Source organism: Carlito syrichta, unplaced genomic scaffold, assembly GCF_000164805.1.
Source record: "Carlito syrichta isolate Samal-C Ts95f unplaced genomic scaffold, Tarsius_syrichta-2.0.1 Scaffold304660, whole genome shotgun sequence".
Classification (NCBI taxonomy): domain Eukaryota; kingdom Metazoa; phylum Chordata; class Mammalia; order Primates; family Tarsiidae; genus Carlito; species Carlito syrichta.
The window spans coordinates 580,846-603,753 of record NW_007248756.1 but is presented as its reverse complement, the minus strand read 5'-3'; the positions used below and the strand labels follow the sequence as shown (position 1 = coordinate 603,753).

Genomic DNA, 22,908 nt, shown 5'->3' with positions numbered 1-22,908 from the left:
CTTATTCATTTTGAAATTTTAAATTGTACTTCCCTCCCCAATTCTGACTTCTCACAATTGGCAAGGAATAAATCTGGATCAACAAATGAAAAGGAAAAAGAGGAAAGTCTTGTCTTATTTTGTGGGCTGTGTTGATTATACTCCCTAGAATTATTGTAATTTCTTAAAGTTTCTCTTTAATATTTTCATTCTACACTCTTGGTTCAAAGGAAGAGAAAGTAACTTGGTTTTTGTCCAATCAGGTTATCATATCTCCCTGGTCACAGTGATTGGGTCAGGTATGGGCATATTGTCAGATTAGCATCAGTATACCTCAAATCAAGCACTGTGTGAACTGTTAAGAAGAAAAAGCACCTGTTTTTGTTATAACTGTAGAAAGTCCAGAAATAAGCATAGCTCTTTGGAATTACCTCCTGGAAGCTGACAAAGAAACCCACGTAGGACAATACAGAAATAAAAAAATGCATAAAGAGGTGTACTCCCCAAGAGTCTTATGTGCTCATCTGGATGAGAGATCTCTGAATCTACCTTTGGATAATCACTTATATTTCATTTTAATTGTTTAATGTACACTTAAGTTGATGATCCCACAGCACTGTAGCTTATTTATTATGTACGTATTTATTTAACAAGTGTTATTTACAAGACTGTAAAAAAGGCATTATGAGGACCATTCAATTAAATCAGAAGTGGTCACTTCTTTTGAAGGATCATCAAATAATTATGAAGGAAGTATAAATGTGAACAACTAACAGTGATGAATCAAAATATGAAAGGAAAATAAAGAGCTTAAATATGACTGACTAGAAATAAAGAACATATTTGGCAAAAAAGATGACATTAACATTTGATCTGGGGATTAAAAATATGGGTAGTAGTTTAGCATATGTAAATGCATAAGGAGATTGAGATTTCTTGTTGGTGGAATGTTGTTAAATAAATCATTAGGACTATGAGATATTGGCTTAATGGCAAATTATTCTGATGCTGATGAGCATACTATCTATCAGGAAAGTGATTACAAAATGAAAACAGAAAGGCAGTTTAGAGTCACATAGAGGCTCACTCACACAAACAGGATATTTAGTTATAATTTAGTATGTGAGAACAAACATTTAAAAGTGTTTGAGGAGAAGTATAGCTATGGATATACTCTAGATCAAAGGTTCTTAAACTTCAGTGAACACTAGAATAGCCAGATATATCTGTTAGACATGCAGATTTCCAGACCCACACTAAATATTTTTATTAAGTCAGGAGTAGAACATATACATAAACGTTATTAATGTGAATTCACAACAGAATGAGTATCGGTGAGCCATCTATAGCCCAAACTTGAAAACTTTGAAAACTAAATGAGAATACTGCTTATAGCTACTTTGTGACAGTAGGCATGTATTGGGGCTATCTTCAGTAAATCAAGGTGGAGTGATAGTCCTGATTAGAATTCCTCAAAAAAGCAGAGCCTAAGACATGGACTTGAGGCTAGCTAGTTTTTTGGGGAAGGAACAAAAGTGATGGAGCAGATGAAAAAAAGGAGGGAGAGAAAGTGTTGAGCCAATCCTTGCTGTGAGCAGATTAATCCCCCTGGGAAGCTCTGACTATGCTGCTTTAGGAAAACAATTCTGATGAATATTTGACAGAATTTTGCAAGTGGTACCATTTTAGAGAATATTATGAGTTGCAATATCCTTAACAAGAGCTGATGGGAAAAGCATTAACTCGTTAATAAGAAAATCATTAGTTCAAAAAGGAAAGGTAGTTAGAGAGGATAACTTTCATGTTTGAGTGGAATGAATTAGAAGTAGCAATAAATGCAAAGATACAAGTTTGAAATCCAGAAGGAAACATAAGGGTAGAGATGTAAGTTTGGAAGACATTTACAGAGGCATGGCAGATGAAGCTCCAGGAGTTAGTAAAATTATTCAGAAAGAAATAGGAAAAGAATCTGTACAAAGAAAACCACCAAAGACAAAAAAGAGACATGAGAACAATTCTGTCTCTTTACCTTACTTGACAGAGAAGGGAAAGGATGCACCTGAAATTCCTGTTTACTTTGCATTCCTGAGCACTCTGCAAAACAGAATTATCAATTATCAATTAGAAATACTTCAAGAAGAGAATATGTCTTGCTCTCTAAGTTAGACAGGAAACTTAATTTATAAACAATATAAATAAGCAGCCTCAAGACTGGATTTGTCAATGCTTGTGCTTCTCTTAGTTAATTGTAGCTTTCCAGGAAAGTGTTTCACTATGAGAGAGATAAGGCTGGTAAAGCCCTATAAGAAAAAAATGGGTTAGTCATCCTAGGATCTCAGTCCTAGGTTGTGGCATCTAGGCTACTTGCCCAAGAAAAGTGGTAGATGCTCTGTCTTCAGTGATAGTATCTGCAGAGGCCATGGCATTGACACAGGCCACCACATTAATGCTGTAGGTGATGGTGGATGTACCCACTTATGAGTAACCTTTGTGCATACAGCCATTTAGAGAACTGGAGTAACATGGCATTTTCCTCTGCTTTTTGAGGAATTCTCCTTTGTTTCGTATTTTTATTTTACTTTAATTTCTTAAATAAAATATTTTTATTATTCTACTTCTCCACTTCTTTGCTCACTAGCACACACAAATCCACCTCTGGGAGTACTTTAACCCCATCTACCCCCAAATATTTTTGGAAACAGTCATCTTCAGATCTTTTTGGAAACAGTCATCTTCTACTTGCCTGATTTAAATGAAGATTCATTCTCCCATTAAAATACGGACTATCTAACCTGAAAAGCCCATAATAACCTGTAATAGTTTGCTTGTCATAAGTAACTCCATTTTGTAACAGATCTTCCATGTTAACCTAGAAATAATCTTCTTATGTAACCTTTAGTAATCATATCACACACTCACATTCTTGTTCCTTTTAGTGCTTGGAAATTCTCTAGTTGTGCAAATTCTGTAATCATCCATACCCCTTCATAATCAAATGTTTTGCCAAGAAATATTAATCAAACTGTACAACTTAAGTAATTTTTGCCTTTATATACCCTCTACTAACTTTGTTCAGGGCCGAGAGTTCTTTGGGACACTAGTCTGCTCTCAGTCACCGGTGTCAATAAAGGACTCATAATTTTACCCTCTCTGCATGTTGGCATCATTTCTCGCAATCTGGCTATAACATTTGGAGGTCCCAGTGAGAAAAATTCTGCCAACCATCCTGAGCAGCTGCCTCACTCCAACTCTCCCCAGCTGGGAGGAGAAGTATAGGGGAGGCACCTTTTGAGATTCTCAGGCCCATAGCCTCTCCTCTCACTCTGAGGGAGTTGGAACAGCTGCTGGCAGCTACTGCAAAAGAAGTTGAGTCTGATTTTAATCTCCTAGGAGGTAAGATTTCTTTCTGATTTTCTGTTTGCTTGCCTGTGAATGCAGTTTCTGTTTTTGTTTCTGGTTAAAGGAGAAATGAACTGACAAGTTTGCTCTTTGGACACTATTCACAGAGCCAAGATGTTGGCTGAATAGGGTTCCCTTGTTTTCTGTCCTGAGATATTCCAGGGACCCGTAACTTTTCATTCTGGTTTAGACGTGTTATTTGTCTATCTATTTGTCTTTGTACTGCTTGTTCATTGTGTGTCATGGGATCTCAGAATTCGAAATCAGTCAGTCCTCTGGACTGTATGCTAAAGAATTTCTCTGTTGCATTTGCTGAGGACTACGGTGTCCATCTCTCAAAAGGTAGATTCCGAACCCTCTGTACCATAGACTGGCCTGCATTTGATGTTGGATGGCCTTCTACAGGGTCTCTGGATGTTAAGTTTACTGAATCTGTTTGGAAGGTCATGATGGGGAATCTCAGCCATCTGGATCAATTACCCGATATTGATCAGTGGCTAAGTTTGGTCCAGAACTCACCCACCCTGGTTAAAAGCGTGTTCTCTTGAAACCACCAGTTGAGTCCTGGTCACTTCATCTCTAAATTAGCCAGGATGTACTAATCCTCATGTTATGAACCCTCCTCCACCTAAGCCACCTCTCCATGAGGCAAAAGCTGTGTCATATCCATTACCCGTAGCCTCTGCTTCATATGGACTGTATCCTGTTTTACCCCCCTCTACTGAGGATCCTCTTGAGGTTCTAGTTAACTTAAACCCTCTGCTGTATGCTCCTCAGGCTTCCTCACCCACCATCACCTCTACCACCTCTGTTTGTCCACAGCCATCCCTATCCCCAGCTGCGGCTAGGACTGCTTCCAGTCCCAACCCCTTTTTGTCTTCCCCACCTCTGGCTGCTTGACTCTGGTCCCAGACTGATCTGGCCCCACTCCTTCCCCTCCAGGAAGTTCCTCCTGTGGCGAGGATAGATTGAACCAGGCAGATGTTTATGGTATACACTCCCTTTTCCTCTTCTGATTTGTATGACTGGAAGTATCAGAACCCCATGTTCTCAACTAAGTCACAAGCTCTAATTTATTTAATGGAATCAGTTATGCATACTCATTGCCCCACATGGGATGATTGTCAGCAGCTTCTTGTCACTTTCTTCACGGCTGAAGATTGGGAACACATTAGAACTGAGGCCAGGAAGTTTATTCTGGACTCTATTAGGGGCACACAAGAAGAAAATCAAAATCAAAATATACTAGATAGCTAGTCTCCCCTTTCTTGCCCAAAATGGGATCCTAACACCTCGGCAGGGTCCAGGACTTTGGATACCTATCACTAGGCTCTATTAGCAGGTTTAAAGGGGGCAGCCCTAAAACCTATCAATCTTTCCAAACCCACTGAGATTTTCCAGGGGCCTGATGAATCTTCAGGGGTGTTCCTTGAGCGCCTCCAAGACGCATTTCAGACCTACACCTCTTTTGGTCCCTTAGCTGCTGAGAATGCTTGAGCTATTAATTTGGCATTTTTGGGTCAGGCAGCTCCAGACATTCAAAATAAGTTGCAGAAACTGGAAGGTTTTGTAGGAATGAGTATTTCTCAGATGCTTGAGATAATCCACAAAGTTCATGATAACCAAGATGCTAAGAAACAAAAGCAGGTAGTGCAGGCAGCTGACAGAGCCACAAGATGACCAGCCAGGATCCTGATAACAGCCCTCCGGGTCTTGGGAGTTGATTCCAAGTCTCTCCCTCAAACGTTTGATAGCCAGAAGGGACAAAAGTGTCAGAAACTGTGGACGCATTTGGTTGGCAAAGAACTAGTGTGCAAGGAACTAAGACACTGGGTCAAAGATTGCCCCCATTGTCCACAACAAGAGAACCCTAAGCCAGTTCTGGTCCTACCTTCTACTGGAGAGGCAGGATATGATTCAGACTGATGGAGTCAGGCCTCTTTTTCCTTAGGCCCCCAAGAGCCCATGGTAACAACAGCTGTCGGGGGCCACCCAGTTCAACTCTTAGTGGACACTTGGGCAGAACATTCAGTCCTGAAAACACCATTGGGACTTATGTCAAAAAAGCACAATCTGGTCAAGAGGTAATGGGGGCAGTTACTAATTACAAGTTCACTTCCAACTGGACTGTCAATTTGGGACAAAAGCAAGTAACTCATTAGTTTTTAGTAACTCCAGGTAGTCTGTTCCCTCTTATGGGAAAGTTAAGAGACACATTGTGTTTTCACCTGACAAAACTAAAATGTTTATTCCTACTGTCTATCAGATGCTCTTAACTTTCCCGCTCTCTGAAGAATATTTTTTAACTTCTTCTAAGTCCTCTACTGAAAATGCCCCATCAACTTTACTTCTACAGTTACAACAGGAGTTTCCTTCAGTCTGGGCCAAACCTGGCCCATCAACCCTCTAGTCTTTTTCCTATGCTAAATAATATCTCCTGTCTGCTTAACACCACTGTGCCCTGTTGGCCTTAGATTGTTGGCTTTGCTTAAAGTCAAAACCCCCTTTCTATATGGGCATAGGAGTTGAAACTGCTATCATCTGGAGAACTAACTGCAAATTCACATTATTCTAGGATATGTAACTGGTAAAACCTCCTGTTTCATAACTCTGGGTTACTATCTAACAACTTCTCCATTCTCTGATATTTGTAACTTGTCTCTCATCACAATTATGACTGAATCCATGGCCTACATGGTTCCTGACAACACCTGGTTGGCTGGTCCCACAGGCCTTATCAAGTGTGCTACTACCAAAAGGTTTAATCAGCCTACCTTATATATCACTCTTCACATGATCCTTCAGGATTATGCTTCTTATAGTGGTCCTGAAGGAGCTTTTCTACTCAATCCCCCTGTTCTTCCAATTTCTTGTTCAAAATGCTCTGTTCCCTTGATAATACCTGTCTTAATCGGACTAAGTATAGCATGAACAGCTGCACTCAACACTGCTGCTCTGGCTCATGGAGAACAGGGTCTATCTAACCTTGCCCAAGAAATTGATGCTGACCTAGGAAATCTACAATTTGCCATGGACCAACTCCATGACCAGGTAGAATCCCTGGCTGAAGTTTTCCTTCAAAATCATAGAGGCCTAGAGTTACTTTTCCTATTCCAAGGAGGGCTCTGTGTAGTCCTTGGAGAGGCTTGTTGCTTTTATGCCAACGAAGCAGGGTAACATTATTAGAGATACTCTTCAAAAGGTCAGAGAAAATTTAAGCAAATGACAAAAAGAAAAAGAAACTAATAAATCCTAGTTCCAGGCCTTTTTGATTGGAACCCATGGTTAACAACTCTTGTTACTAGTCTAGTTCGACCCCTCCTACTTCTTCTCCTTGGTCTAGTTATCAGGCCCTGTGTAGTAAATTGGATTATTCATTTTGTCAAACAATGAATCAGTTCTATAGAACTCCTATACATGAGACCCCGTACAATAACATATTTCTTGCTGATGAGTCAACTCATTGACTCATGGAAAGTAGAAGGGGGGAATGAAATATGGAATATCTAACCTGAAAAGCCCATAATAACCCGTAATAGCTTGCTTGACATAAGTAACTCCATTTTGTAACAGATCTTTCATGTTAACCTAGAAATAACTCCTTTATGTAACCTTCCCATAATTATATCACACACTCACATTCTTGTTCCTTTCCACACCCACATTCTCATTCCTTTCCGAGCTTGGAAACTCCATAGTTGCACAAATTCTGTAAGTATCCATGCCCCTTCGTAATCAAATGGTTTGCCAAGAAATATTAATCAAACTGTACAACTTATGTAATTGTTGCCTTTATATACCCTCTACTCTGTTCGGGGCTGAGAGTTCTTTGGGACACTAGTTCGCTCTCGATTGCTGGTGTCAATAAAGCACCCATAATTTGACTCTCTCTGCATGTTGGTGTCATTTCTCACAAACTGGCTATAACACAGTGATGGAGCATGGGAGCTGTCACTGGCTCAAGACGTCGCTAAAATTGGTGTGCAGCTGCTTCTAGACTTAAAGAACTTTCCATTGTCTTAGGTACCAGTCCTGCTTCAGAGAAGACTTTATGATAGCCAAATGGCCTTGAGATGGTCAGAAGTCACTGCTCTTTAGCCAGTAGAAGAAACATAGACTAGTGAATCTATTCCTTAGCTAAGAACAAGGAAAAAGAGTAGCACTTTTACTACTGTTTTGATTTTTGTTTGTTTGTTTTGCTTTACTATTCTGGGCTTTGATCTTGAAATTGGTTATTGTAGACCAAATAGAGAATATAAAGGATTATTCCTGACTGATGAATGCCTCACATAAAATAAATAAAATGATAAAAATTTTACTAATGTATCACAAATATCTTATGGCCATCATTTTCTGAGTGTCATGAAAGAAACAGGGTGAAAACTAGAAAAAGCATTGACTTATGCTTTGACTTTTCTAAACAAAACCTGATTCAAGCAGTTTCTAGTCAAAATATAAAAGTTCTTGAAGCAAATTTCAGCAGAAGAATGTTTTATGAGTTAAGAAACTTTTTTTGCATAGTTCTTGGGTTCGTTTGTCTGTCTGGCAATTTACTAGATGTGTAATCTTGAGAAAAGTATTTAATGCTATAAGCTTCAGTTTCCTCATTTTTTATAATAGGTGATAATAAAACTACCTACATTGTAGAGTTATAAGAAATAATTCTTAACATCATTCATGTAAAGCATCCACATTGCCTGGGCCATAATTCTTGTCACAAAATACAGATTATAACTTAGGTTTATGATACAAATTTATTTTCATTGAATACTTGAGCACAAAATTGTAGTAGTCATAGTAGCTTCTGGTCGACCTGCAAGATTATATGTGTGATGGTTTTTGAAAAGGAGTAGACATGGGAGAGAATATTAAATAGTTTGGAAAGGGAATTAATAAATGAAACAATAAAATAAAGTTGGTATGAATATGGATATTTACCTGGGTCACTTGCAGGGCATGATCACACCTAGGGTTTGAGGCCTGCAATGACTGTATCTGTTGCTATGCAATTGTAATAACATTGTCCATGAGGCTTCTGAAGATGGACCATAAATGACTTGGCCCCAAAACTCTGGAAGTCCGGTATACATATATCTTTCTGGGCTGAACAGCATGGTGTTTGTAAAATTATAGTTCTATTTGATGAAGCGGGTAATACTACATTTAGTTTGAAAAATAGAACAAAACTTATTCACTTTGTGAAAGAATTTTGTCTTAGAAATTTGAAATAGTAAGCTATACTGGGTTGAACAGTATTCCCTCAAAATTCATGTTCATCTAGAACCTCAGAATGTAACCTTACTTAGAAACAGAAGATGTCATATTGGATTAGGGCGGGTCCTAAATACAATCCCTAATGTCTATTCATTTGACCTTCCTCTTTTTTTTCCCCAGACTTTGGTAACCACTATTTTATACTCTCTTTAAATGAGATGACTTCTTTTTTTTTTGGACTCTCGCATATGACTGAGAACATAAGCTCTGTTACATTCATCTTGTTGAAAATGACAAACTTTTATTCAATGTTTATAACTGAATAATATTTCATTGTGTGTATATATACCACATATTCTTTATTCATTAATTCATTGATGAACATTTAGCTTTTGATTCCATATCTTGGCTATTGTGAATAGTGCTGCAATGAACAGGGGAGAGCAGATATCTCTTCAATATATTGATATCTTTTCTTTTGGATACATATTCAGCAGTGGGATTGCTAAATCATATAGTCGATCTATTTTAGTTTTGAGAAACCACCATACTAATTTCCACAGTGGCTTTATTGACTTACATTTCCACCAATAGTGTACCAGATTTTCCCTTTATCCACAGCCTCACCAGTTTCTTTTACTTTTTATATTTTTGTTAATAGCCATTTTAACTGGGACATAATGTCTTACCGTGGTTTTGACTTACACGATAATTGGTAATATTGGTCTTTTTTTCACATAACTGTTGATTATTTATAAGTCTTCTTCTGAAAAATGTCTATTCAGATGTTTGACCCATTATTTGTAACTAGATGATTTATTATTTTATAATTGAGTTGCTTGAGTTCTTTGTATATTTTGGTTATTAATCCCTTGTTAGAGGGATAGCCTGCAAATATTTCAGTCATCATGTAAGCTGCCTTTTCACTCTGTTGACTGTTTCCTTTGCTAGGAATTTCTTTAGCTTTATGTAATCTCATTTGCTTATTTTTGTTTTTGTTGCCTATGTTTTTTAATATCTTGTCCGAAACAATCTATGCCAAGACCAATGTCCTGAACTGTTTCTTCAATGTTTTTCTAGTGGTATAACAGTTTCAAGTCTTACATTTAAGTCTTTAATCCATTTTGATTTATTTTGAATATGGTAAGACAGTCTAGTTTCATTTTCTGCACATGGATATACAATTTCCCAACAGCATTTTTTGAATGATGATTGGTTTTTGGTGATTTTGTCAAAAGTGAGTTGGTCATAAGTGTGTGAATTTATTTCCCTGTTCTGTTCCATTGGTCTGTGTGCCTATTTTTATGCCAATACCATTCTGTTTTGGTTATTATAGTTTTGAGGTATATTTTGAAGTCAGGTGGTAGAATTCCTTCAGCTTTGTTCATTTTGTACAAGACTGTTTAGCTATTCAGGATTGTTTATAGTTTCATACAGATTTTAGGATTTTTTTCCCATTTATATATAGAATAATTTGGGTATTCTATAGAAATTGCATTGACTCTGTAGATCACTTTGGGTAGTGTAGACATTTAAATAATATTAATTATTTCCATTTTTCATGTCCTCCTTAATTATTTCATCAATATTTTACAGTTTTCCTTATAGAGATCTTTCACATCTTTGGTTAGGTTTATTCCTAGGTATTTTTTAAACTATTGTAAATGGGATTGCTTTTTAAATTTCTTTTTCATATTGATCATTTTAGTATATAGAAACACTGCTGATTTGTGTATGTTAATTTTGTATCCCGGAACTTTACTAAATTAGTTTATTGGTTCTAAGGGATATTAGTGCAGACTTTAGGTTTTCCTAAATACAAGGTCATATTGTCCACAAACAACACTAATTCAACTTCTTTCTTTCCAGTTTGGATGTCCTTTATTCATTCTCTTGTCTAATTGCTCTGGCTAAGACTTCCATTTCTTTCCCCATTGAGTTTGATGTTAGCTCTGGGCTTGTCATATATGATCTTTATTGTTTTGGTGTATGTTCCTTCCATATCCAGCTTTGTGAGGGTTTTTAACATGAAGGGATGCCGAATTTTATCAAATGCTTTGTCAGCCTCCATTGAAATGATCATGTCTTGATTCTGTTAATATGAAATATCATGTTTATTGATTTATGTATGTTGAATAATTTTTTCATTTTTGAGATGAATCCCACTTGACATGATGAATAACTTTTTAAATATGTTGTTTAATTTCATTTGCTAGTAATTTGCCGTGCATTTTTGCATGTATGCTTGTCAGAGATATTGGCCTACAGTTTTCTTTTCTGTTATTGTTGTGTCCTTTTCTAGTTTTTATATTCAGGGTAGCACTAGCTTTGGAAAGTGAGTCTGGAAATATTCCCTTCTTTTCAACTTCTGGGAATAGTTTGAGTAGAGCTGGTATCTGTTTTCTTTAATGTGATGTTTCTTGTCCCTTACTGCTTTGAGAATTCATCTTTAATGTCTGCTAATTTGATTATGATGTGCCTTGGGAAATTCCTCTTTGGGTTGAATTTGACTGGTGATTTCTGAACTTTATGTTTCTCCAGATTTGGGAATTTTTCAGCCATTTTTCCCCTAAATATGCTTTCTAGGCCATTTTCTTTTTTGTCTCCTTTGGGAGTTACTATTATATTAAGGTTAGTTTGCTTTATGGTGTTTCATGATTCTCACAGGCATGCCTTACTTATTTAATCCTTTTTTCCTTTCACTCCTTTGATTGGGTAACTCCATGTGTTCTGTCTTCAAACTTGCTAATTCTTTCCTCTGTTTGATTAACAAATCTTTCTTACAAGTTTTTCATTTCAATCATTGTCTTTTTTATTTCTAGAATTTATATTTTTTGTTGTTGTTTGGCTTTTATCTGTTTCTATTTCTTTGTCAAATTTTTTATTTTATTTTTGGATTTTTTTCCAAATTAAAAAAAAAGTCCATATTTTCTTGTGATACTCTGAACTTCTTTAGAAATATTATTCTAAATTTTCTGTCAGACATTTTATAGATGTGAAAATCCATAGGTCCATTGCTGGAGCTTTGTTATTTTCTTTTGGTGCTGTCATATATTTTAGAATCTTCACAATTCTTCTGTCTATACTGATTCCTGTGCATTTGAGGAGATAGTCATCTTTTCTAGTTTTTGCAGGTATTCAGGTTTTGTTATATCTTTTTCAACTGGTATCAGAACTTAAAAGTTGATTTGTTGTTGCTTCTTATTCTGGGAAGAACTTATAATGACCACGAGAGCTAAAACACTGTACTGGAATTAACTTTTTGACCTCCCATTACTTCCCAGTCTAGGGAAGACTTATTATGAACCCTGGAACGTAAACACTGCTATTTGTTACCCTGCCTTGTTTGCTGTTCTGAGGAGAGCTTACAGTGGGCACCAGAACTTAAATATTTCCCTGGACCTATATTACTACTCTGTCATTGTTTTCCAGTTTGGAGAAAATCAGGCACCTAAACTTAATCCTGACCTTTTAGCTGTTTCTATTCTAGGGAAGACTCCAAGTGAGCACCTGGACTTTGTGAAAAAACTGGTAGGAATTTGGTTCTTCCTGTTGATTGTGCACCTTGCAGCACTATGGTACCAGTCAGTTGATTCAACGTCCACTCCATGCTGGAATGCCAAGATCTATATTCTAGTCACTGTGGTCAGCATACCGATCTTTTACTCCCAATTTATCCCAGGTATTTAAGCCCTCCTGGAACTCCCAGTGGTTCTCTTAGCATGAGACTCAAGTGAGCTGCCCACAAATACTCCCAGACCAATGGGAAAACTGAAAGGCCACCTCCAATTTTCTCTCCTTGGAAATTCTGGATCTATGTGAGCAGCATTAGGCTGTCTTAGGGGAGGGAATGACACAGTCTAAAATAACTGTTTTTCTCATCATTCATGATTTGTCTTGGCTCTGTAAGCCCAGGGGGGTTCTCCACATTTTCCCGAGAATTCTGGTAGATTTACGGTGGTGTTCTTGTCTTTGATTAGTTTCTCATTATATTTTTGAGAGGCAAGTGATGACAGGAAATATTTTATTCCACCATCATTTAATGTCAAGATCACACATTGCATACATATTGCATTTTGTTGTTGTTGTTGTGTCTCTGCCTCTTTCTTTTATTTTAATGTATAAGAACACTTGTTCTTTTTTCTTGTTTGTTTATCATGACATTGACTTTTTAAAAGCACAAAATGTATGTCTTGTACACTATACCACATACTGAATTTATATACCTAAAACTTTTGTAGTTGTAAATGCTTACAATTTTAATTATTATTGTGCAGACTGGATGATAAGTGTATACTTCAAATCACATCTTAAAAGAAGAAAGAAACAGGTGCAAACGAGAGGAGAAAAGAAAAAAGAAAAATAAAAGAAATCACTTTATACTCTAAACATCAGCAATCAAATCCACTAGTTAAGAAATGAATTTAGTTAAATATTTTAAAAACTCACCCTAATGTTGTGAGACCATTAAAATAATATGAAAAAAGACAAGTTGTCGATCTTAATATAAAAGAGTAAGCTTTTATAATTTTTCCTGTAGGAATCCTTTGATGTCTCCCTTTTCAATATTATTAAATTAGAGTTCTAGATATCTGAAGGGTAACAAGATGGTATTTTCTTAGGTGTCCAGAATGGCATTAATAATGTGTTTAGAGTGGGTTCTTAGTAGTACTTAATAGACATTAACTCTCTTTGCTCTTCCTCACTATTCTATATATGCATTTGTCACGTTATGTCAGAAAAAGATACCCATATGAAAATGCTTAACCATAAAGCAATCTTATGAATTTGGTATGATTATTATTTTCTTTTTGAATATAAAAAAATAAAGTTAAGAAAGCATAAGCACCTGGACTCAGATGAACTACCTAGCTGTTGAACAGGTAGGACTGAATTCCAGATTTTGGAGTATCTGCCTTAGTACTCCTATAATATAAGAAAAGAAATCCTACAGTGATTATACTATCCTGACATATTTTTTAAAATATGACTATAGAAGAAGTTTGGAAATAAGTATATTTACTCATTTATTAAGGCCCTTACCAAGCAAATTAGAAGTATTTGAATAAGATTTATTGAATAGATGTGAAAAAGGGTTCCTCTTTTATTGTTTATTCTATAAAGTTCTAACCACAATGCTGTGAATGTTTGCCACATTTATTGAGTGCTAATTACATTAGAAGTCTATATTCTAATTTGGCAGAATTTGCTGTTATTGATCATGTTCTTTGTGTTCTAATCCCAACTGTGGCAAGAGAAACAGAATTCTGATGAATTGCAATTTGTCCTTATTTCCTCGCTATTGTAATACTTTCTGAATACTTTATATTTCATAGAAGAATGGAACTTTTGAAACACATAATTTTATGCTACAGAATGACATGATTAATTCTTGTCTTATTCTTTCTCCTGGATTCAAGAGTTTTTGTGTCTATAAAACATTTGCAATATATCCAAAATCTAGGATAAAATATATAACTTCCTGTATCTCCAAAATTAGTTAGATATTATACTCTTCTATTTCTTCATCAAATACATCTATCAACTATCCATGTAGCCATCATTTAGTAAATGGGTTCTGCATGATGTAAAAAAAAAACCAGTTTTCATTGGCTTAATTAAATAGAAATTTATTTCGTTTTTTAAATAATAGAAGTTTTAGAGTTAGGCAGTTGTTGTTTTATTTCAGTGGCTTAATAAGATTAAGATTAGATACTGAGACCAAAACTTTTGACCTTGTGGGGTGTATCATTATGTTACAGCTCAAAGGAAACAAACCTGTACAAAGCAAAACGCTTTATGAGCTATATTCCTTTAAATAGCTTTTCTTAACCCCTACCTCACGACTCCCTTGTATACTCCCCTGGCTAGAATTAGGTCACATGATCAACCATAGCTGCAAGAAAACTTGTGGATCTTTTAGTAAAGGACCTTGTTCTTCTAAATAAAATATAGGTAAATTTGATGTAGATGAAAGGAAGACTGGGTACTGGGTACGAAGTTCATAATTTCTGTCTCACCATTCATCAAGAAAAGATGTACAGAGAAATAAGGTGCACACAACCATTAACTGGGTAACAAGACCACTATCTCAAGAAGTTCAAACCCCCCCTGCATGCAATTTACTTATGTAGTAAATTCTCACATGTACTCCACAACTAAGAAACAAACAAAAAATGATATACTAAACACTAACATTGTACAAAATGAAAGTGCTGAGTAGGAAGAAAATCTTTCAGTCACAAAGCTACTTCCCATTAAGTTCACCAATGCTCTAATCCTGGATTTTTATCTGAGATCAGAAAAGAAAACAGGATGACAAGATGCTTCCATTTTTTTATACTTCCTTGATGATCTTTATAGATACGTATACGAAATGGGAGCTGCCCAATTTAAGATGGTTGTTAAGGATGGATACTGCTTTCTTCATCACATTTCCTGATATTAAATAATGTTATTAATTATGTTACTTTAGAATTGTTGTGTCAGCAAAATACCTAATGGACTTTATGGTAGATTCATTAGCAATTTCCACTTATTATTGATTATCCTTCAGAATCTAGTCATGCCAATGCAACTGACTCATAGGTAATAAGTGGTTGGAGGCAAATGGAAAACAATGCACCCATGTGCCTATTAAGTATAATTACTGACCAATCATAAATCATTGATATAAATTTTTGGAGATCAATACAGATATAGTTTAATACTCTTCATTTTCCATGAGGACACTGAGACAGAACAGAGAAGTGACATGGTCAATGTCAAAAAACCAGTCTGCACAAAAATGGGAATAAAATAAATTTTCAGCTTCCTAAAGCAGGGCTATTGCCACTACACCACATCTACAACCAGTTACCTTATCTCCAAATCCTTTTCTTATTTCTACTAGTGATACCATTATCACATTTCCAGTATGGGAACTATTGATCAAAACTGTCAAAGACCTTTTTTCTTTCAGACACAGAATACTAAATTTTCCTACTATTACTTCAAAGTTAAATATAGTTAAGATATGGACTCAGAGGACAGAAGAGTTTTTGAATATTCTCTGGTCTCAGCCTCGCCGCTGCCTCCACTGCCGCCCAGAGACTGCCGAGCCCGGGTCCGTCTGCTACCACCCTCTCCAGACACAAAATATCCAGTCATGGATAAAAATGAACTGGTTCAGAAGGCCAAACTGGCGGAGCAGGCTGAGCGATACGATGACTTGGCAGCCTGCGTGAAGTCCATAACAGAGCAAGGAGCTGAATTGCCCCATGAGGAAAGGAATCTGCTCTCGGTTGCCTATAAAGATGTGGTAGGAGCCCGTAGGTCATCTCGGAGGGTTGTCTCAAGAATTGAGCAAAAGACGGAAGGTGCTGAGAAAAAACAGCCAATGGCTCAAGAATACAGAGAAAAAATTGAGACCGAGCTGAGAGATATCTGCAATGATGTGCTGTCTCTTTTGGAAAAGTTCTTGATCCCCAGTGCTTCCCAAGCAGAGAGCAAAGTCTTCTACTTGAAAATGAAAGAAGACGACTACTGTTGCTTGGCCGAGATTGCATCTGGTGACGACAAGAAAGGGATTGCGGAGCAGTCACAAGCATACCAAGAAGTTTTTGAAATCAGCAAAAAGGAAATGCAGCCAACACATCCTATCAGATTGGGTCTGGCCCTTAACTTCTGAACTCCCCAGAGAAAGCCTACTCTCTTGCAAAGACAACTTTCAATGAAACCATTGCTGGACTTGACACATTAAGTGAAGTCATACAAAGACAACACTTTTAATAATGCAATTACTGAAGGACAACTTGGCATTGTGGACATCGGATACCCAAGGAGATGAAGCTGAAGCGGGAGACGGAGCGGAGAATTAACCCACCTTCCAACTTTTGTTGGTCTCATTCTAAAATTTACACAGTAGACAATTTGTCATCCATGTTGTCCCACAAATAGTTTTTTGTTTATGATTTATGGCAAGTTTATGTTACCTCCATTTGAATTTCTATATTTCCCATGTGATTTTTATGTTTAATATTAGGGTAATAGAGTCAGTTAATATTTAGCGAGTTATATTTTCACCTTGAGGTGGCCAATTTGGGAATGTGGAATTTTTATACAGGTTATAAATATTTGGCATAGTACTTTTGGTACATTGTAGCTTCACAAGGGCCAGTGTTAAAGCTACTTCCATGTCTTAGCAAAGAAAACTGCCTACATATTGTTTTTTCCTGGTGGGGAATAAAAGGAATAATTGGTTCTGGTCACAGGTGTAATAATTGTGGGTACTTGAAGGTTTGGAGCACTTAAAGGCTGTGGTGGAAACCGATGTCTTGTGGATACCACATATTAAACCACGTGTGTCTGTGGAATACTAAGTCTCCATGTGCACATCTTTGACTACAGCAGCAGGAGTGGACCATTAGACAAAAGTTGTGGCCCAATTTACTCTGAATAAAGGCAGAAATGGTTCACATTTCCTTATTTGTAAAGTTACCTGCTGTTTGCTTTCATTATTTTTGCTACACTCATTTTTATTTGTATTTAAATGTTTTAGGCAACCTAAGAACAAATGTAAAATTACTTCATGTATATCAAGCACAGCAATCAACAAAAATCCATGCATTTAACTTTTGGGGGGTCTTTTGCTTTTGTGATTCTTTTTCATCCTTGTCTAACGTGCGTGTGCTGTAAAAATAGTTAACAGGGAAATAACTTGAGATGATGTCTAGCTTTGTTTAATGTTTTATTAAATTTTCATAAACAATCCAAGCATAATTAAGAACATGTGTATTAAGTTCATGTAAGTGGAATGAAAGCTTTATGAATGGAAATTTTTTTTCTTAACGATACAATGTCAACATTTTCAACCTATGCAGATAGACACCAGTTATATTTACCAGTGTGTGTATGTGCATGTGCGTGTGTGTTTATGGAAAAGAGGCGTTTTAAGGTAGAAAACAGTATTATTACACTTACTCCACCTCTAACCCTATCCACAGTACACATGATACCTTTAGATTTTCATGGATACAGAGACCCCTAAAAATGGAAGCCTTAATAAGGAAAATAATTCTCAAAGAAATGGAGATGATATTATTTGGGAAAAAATTGTAAGATATTTAAATTTCTCTCTCTAACATGATATATAGTATAATATTTAACATGATATATAGTATAATATTTAATCTAAGTTAGTAAGGAAAATATCAAAACTAAACACAACAAAATTTTAAGGAAAATAAATACATAAGATGGTGTTCAACATGTTTAAAATTAATTGAATTGTACAGTTATAAACAATTTTCAGAGCACATAAAGTGCAAAACTGTTTTTGAGTTTTAAATTTTTCTGACTGAAAACTTATTTTAAGATAGAATTGTCAAAAGTAAGTGCCTTGATTTCAGGGTTGACTAAAAATAAAATAAGTTTTTAAAATCTCTCACCAAGTTTTTTGTCAAGCTGACAGAGATGGTCCAGTTAATTTTGTTTCTTGAGTTAATTTTTTTAAAAAAAACCCACACTCATATCTAAATAACTTCAAATGAGAACTCTATATCTTGAAACTACTTAATCTATATTATAACATTGCACATACCAGTATGTCATATTTCATGTTTCACATGCAATTGAAATATGCATGAAAAATGTTGAAAAATTATGGAAATACATGGAAAATGTTGAGGAATTAATGCAAATTTTAATAAAGTGTTTGAGCAAATTTATTTTGGATTTAAATGTTGAATAAAGAGGTAAATACACTTTAAATATTTGTCATTCTTGATAAAGCCCTCAATACAGAGATGTGGGATTTTGGAATTAGTGCTCTGGATCACTGCCACAGATATCAAATTTATTTTATTAATTAATGCGAATTAGCATAAGTATGATCTCCCTAAAGCAGTCACTCAATCTGCTAGACAGTACTTTAGAAGAGAATCTCTTTCAAGATTTCAGGAATACATACTCAAAGATACATTTTCAGAAGAAATAGTATGGAATTATTTTCAATTGTAAAAATGTCTATTCTAGTTGTCTGGATAAATTTACTAATAACATTTAAATGAATTACCTTTAAAAAGTGATTCCTAAGTAATATAATTGATTGGTTTATATCATTGCAAGGATATTGTATTGAACTGTGTTAATAAAGTAATATGTATCATTCACTATGAGAGCTCTTACTATTAATAGCTCTTAAAAGTATAAAAACCTTGAAAATTTGACACATATAAAAATGATATTTTTAAAACTCCTTACTACATTGCAATGATGAATGCTGGCATGCATTCAGAAGAATTTAAGGAATGAGTTATAAGATAAAAATTTAAAAATACATACATTGGGAAGAGCCACCAACACTTAAGAAGCACCTACTGTATACCAGACATTGAAACAGGAATCTGAATTTTTTTTATTATGAGAGATAAATTAAATAACCAAAGACAGCATTTTTGGGAAACAAAATTAATTCTTACCAACACTGTCACACAGTACACAAACAATGCACCTAAAATTTGAATTCAACACTCATTCCTGTTATTTTTTTCTTCAAATATGTCACACAAATTTGCTTCACTATTTTGAGAAGACCATCCTCTAACCATAACATGAACAGAGTACCAACTTGGTTTAACTCAGGAAGCTATATAATAATATGTATGTATTTCATCAGAACTTCATCACTCTTGTGGTCATATTGAGGCAGTATGAAAAAGATAATTGAGGTAACTAGCCGGGCTCGGTGGCTCAGCATGTAATCCCGCGTCTTTGGGAGGCTGAGGTGAGTGGATTGCCCAAGCCCGCGGATTCGAGACCCGCCTGGGCAGGTGACACCTCATCTCTACAATAAAATCAAAAAAATTAGCCGGACGTGGTAGCGCGCGCCTGTAATTCCGGCTACTCGGAAGGCTGAGGAGGAAGGATGGCCGGAGCCCAGCAGGTGGAGGCTGCGGTGGCCGGGAACGGCCACTGCACTCCAGTCTGGGCGACAGAGTGAGACTCCAACTCAAAAAAAAAAAAAAAAAAAAAAAAAAAAAAAGATAATTGAGGTAATTAAAATTGTTTTGTCCCACATCACATATTCCTCAAGTCTTATGTATGTAATTAACTAATTAACATCATGCAAAGCTTTGCCGACTCTTTTGGGTTTTTTTTTCTTTTCTAAAGGGAATCTATAGACTTGCAAACAAAGTTTTGAGAAAAGACTTGATTTAGTAGATTTTATCTTATTACATTGCAAATAACCCAACTCTTAACATACCTATTAGAATACTTAAAGATGTGCTGTTATTTGACTATATATCATGTTTCAAAATAACTACTGCAGGCCAGCCATAGTGTCTCAAGCCTGTAATCCCAGAACTTTGGGAGATTGAAGCAGGAGGATTGCTTGAGCCCAGGAGTTCAAGACCAGACTAGGTAACACAGAGAGATCTCATCTCCACAAAAATTCAAAACTTAGCCAAGTGTGGTGGCATGCACCCAGAGACCCAGCTATTTGAAAGGCCGAGGCAAAAGGATCATCTAACCCCCAGGAGGTAAAGACTGTAGTGAGCTATGGTTTTGCCACCGCACTTCAGCCTGGGTGATGGAGTGAGACACTGACTCAAAACAAACAAAGAAAAACAACAACAAAAACCAAAATACTGCAAGTTTACATTGTCTCTGTCTTTACTTTTTAATTTTTTAATGAATACATAGTAGTTGTATATTTCTTTCCTATTTTAATATCTATCATTGGCCAAGCCTAATAAGATGAAGAACTACTAAATGAATTTACCACACCTTAAGCAGTGAGGATGATATTAATTTGGAGTAAATACCAGAAAAAAAGTAAAATTACCACAAAACACAGTACTTTCTACAGCAATATAGATTTTGTGATAAAACATAATGACTTAAATATATTTCTTCTTCCGGAATCAATTACATTATTTAACATATTAGAGTTTTCCTTGAATCAGGCTTGCTTTTCCAAAGTCAGTCTTTAACATGTACAAATGACTTCCAAATATTTTGGAAGAAATTTTGTTAGAAATGGTGCACCTCATTTGTATTTACTAAAGTAAATGTGATAAATGTAAGCAGGCTCAATTATTATGGTATTCATTTCATTGTGATGACCTATGGTTTTTAAGATTCAATCAAAGTCCTAGATTTCAGTAGGGTCTCCACCAACAGAAAATTCTGGGTATGAAAGATATTTGAATTGAAGGGAAAGAGAAGTTTATGGTGAGAAACAGAAATTAAGAAGAATTTAAATAATTATTTCTCATAGATCCTTATTTTTTAGTTACAAACATTTCATATATATGTATACTATATATGTGTGACTATATAGTACCAGAAATGGAAATCTACCAAGTTGAAAGGAGAGAAATCTGAACCTTATAGATTTAACACCCATGCTAATACTAATACAAGTGTGCTGGTCTCAACTAGAAATTCATGTTCACTTTCTCCATCTCTCCTAGAGTTTTTGGATTCTTTCTCTCTTGTTATTATTCTATGCAATAAGATGTATGTCTAGGCCTGCATCTTGCTTTTCAGAGATCTTGCTCTGAGGTGTCTAAGAATATGAACATTATGAGGACTATGCTCAAGATCTCACTGAGAAACTTATTTTCTTACAATAAAATAAAGACAATTATTTATGGAGTAATAAATTTATTAAAAATGAATACTCCATAAATAATAAATACTCAACCTTTATGGAGTATGGAAAGTATATATAAAAGGTAAGCCTTCCCCAGGTGGCTCTGGACAGACTATGCTCTCTCCTCTTTACTACTTGTAATTCTCAAGGATAACCATGGAATGTGCTGAGAATGTAGCTTCCAGAGATAAGAGGGTAACTTGGAACATCCCCAGTTCTGTTCCCTCTCCCTTTAGAAATAGGATGTCCTTAAATGCTTTAGCCCAGCATCTCATTTTTCCCCCCAGGTATATAACCTAGATAGGGTTGCCTTTCCGGGTCCTGCATTTGTGACTGCAAGTAAGGCACGTTCATTCAAGATTCTTTGTGCCTCAGGAAGCTTTTCTGAAACTTAAACAACCAGCTCGTCCTGAATGCTAGATATCTTATGCTTTTCCTCAAGTGCAAATAATAAATCCACTTCATATAACTTGCTACCTATATGTTCTCTAACACCAGTCTAAGGCAAACTGGTAACCAGTGCATCGTGGACTAGTTTCACAGATAGAGGTTGGAATATGTACACTTTGAATTATGGGAGTATAAATGAGAATATATACACATATAGATGAATATATATGCATATATTTGAGTACACACACACACACACACACACACACACACACACACACACCACACACAATTATCTTGAATGAATACTATTAAGCCATAGCAGTCATCACAGTGCATTACTATCAGTGACTTACTATCTGTTTCTTCCATCAGAATATATTAACATTAGTAGTATTATGACTGGAATTTGCTATCATCAGTGATGATTTTGGATTATAAGTGATGGACATAGAGACTAATAAACAATAAACACCAAAAATGGGTTATACTAGGCGCTCAAACATCATGATTGAATGAATGTAGGACTGAAAGCATAAAACCTAAAGTATAAACTGGTAAGCCTTTTTCATACTATTATGATCTATGTAGATAAGTTCATGGATATTAGATAATAACCAAGGTCATATGCAGTAGAGAAAAAAATGCTAGATGGTCCAAGTTCTTAATTAGTTGTTTATTTAAAAATATTATAACTGATAACCTTATCAGGTTATTATACTTTATCAAATAGTAAATATTACATAAATATGCAAATATTTGCAGATACTGTTTCATGATCTTATCAGTTGTTATAATATATCTTTGCTAAAAACTCATTGATGGTAGGAAAGGTCATTATAAAATGAAGTTCAGTAATATCATCAGGGATAGCAGGCTCCCCCAAAAGTTCAGGTACCTTCAGAATTCAGGTGGAAAATTATCATAATACACATCAAGGTCCAAGTGGCCAAAGAGGGATAGGGCTGAATTTCACTTTAAAAATGTATTAGCAGCACATATTTACTTTAAAAATGATTATAAATAGAAATAAGTAATTTAAAGTAGGTAAAACATTTTAAGATGATTTAAAGAATAGATCTTGTACATACTAGAGATTTGTTGCACAGAGACAAAAGGCACACACACTGAAGATAAAAATCAACAAAATCTTGGCCCAATTGGGACAACTCTTAAGGCTATTATAACTTGAAATCCTTGTTGCGTAAGCTGAAGCTGTTATTGTGCTCGCATTGAAGCTTGACCTTTTCTGCCTTTGCTTCCTGTTTTTCTTCTTCCTTTCACAG

At 35.6% G+C, this 22,908-nt stretch overlaps 1 pseudogene across 1 annotated transcript; it reads left to right on the top strand.

The window, feature by feature from the left end:
• The first annotated feature begins 15,652 nt into the window (after positions 1-15,652).
• Positions 15,653-17,151, top strand: LOC103262918 (annotated as a pseudogene). The gene has a single exon (XR_504469.1). The product of XR_504469.1 is annotated as a 14-3-3 protein zeta pseudogene (transcript).
• The last annotated feature ends 5,757 nt before the right edge of the window (positions 17,152-22,908 follow it).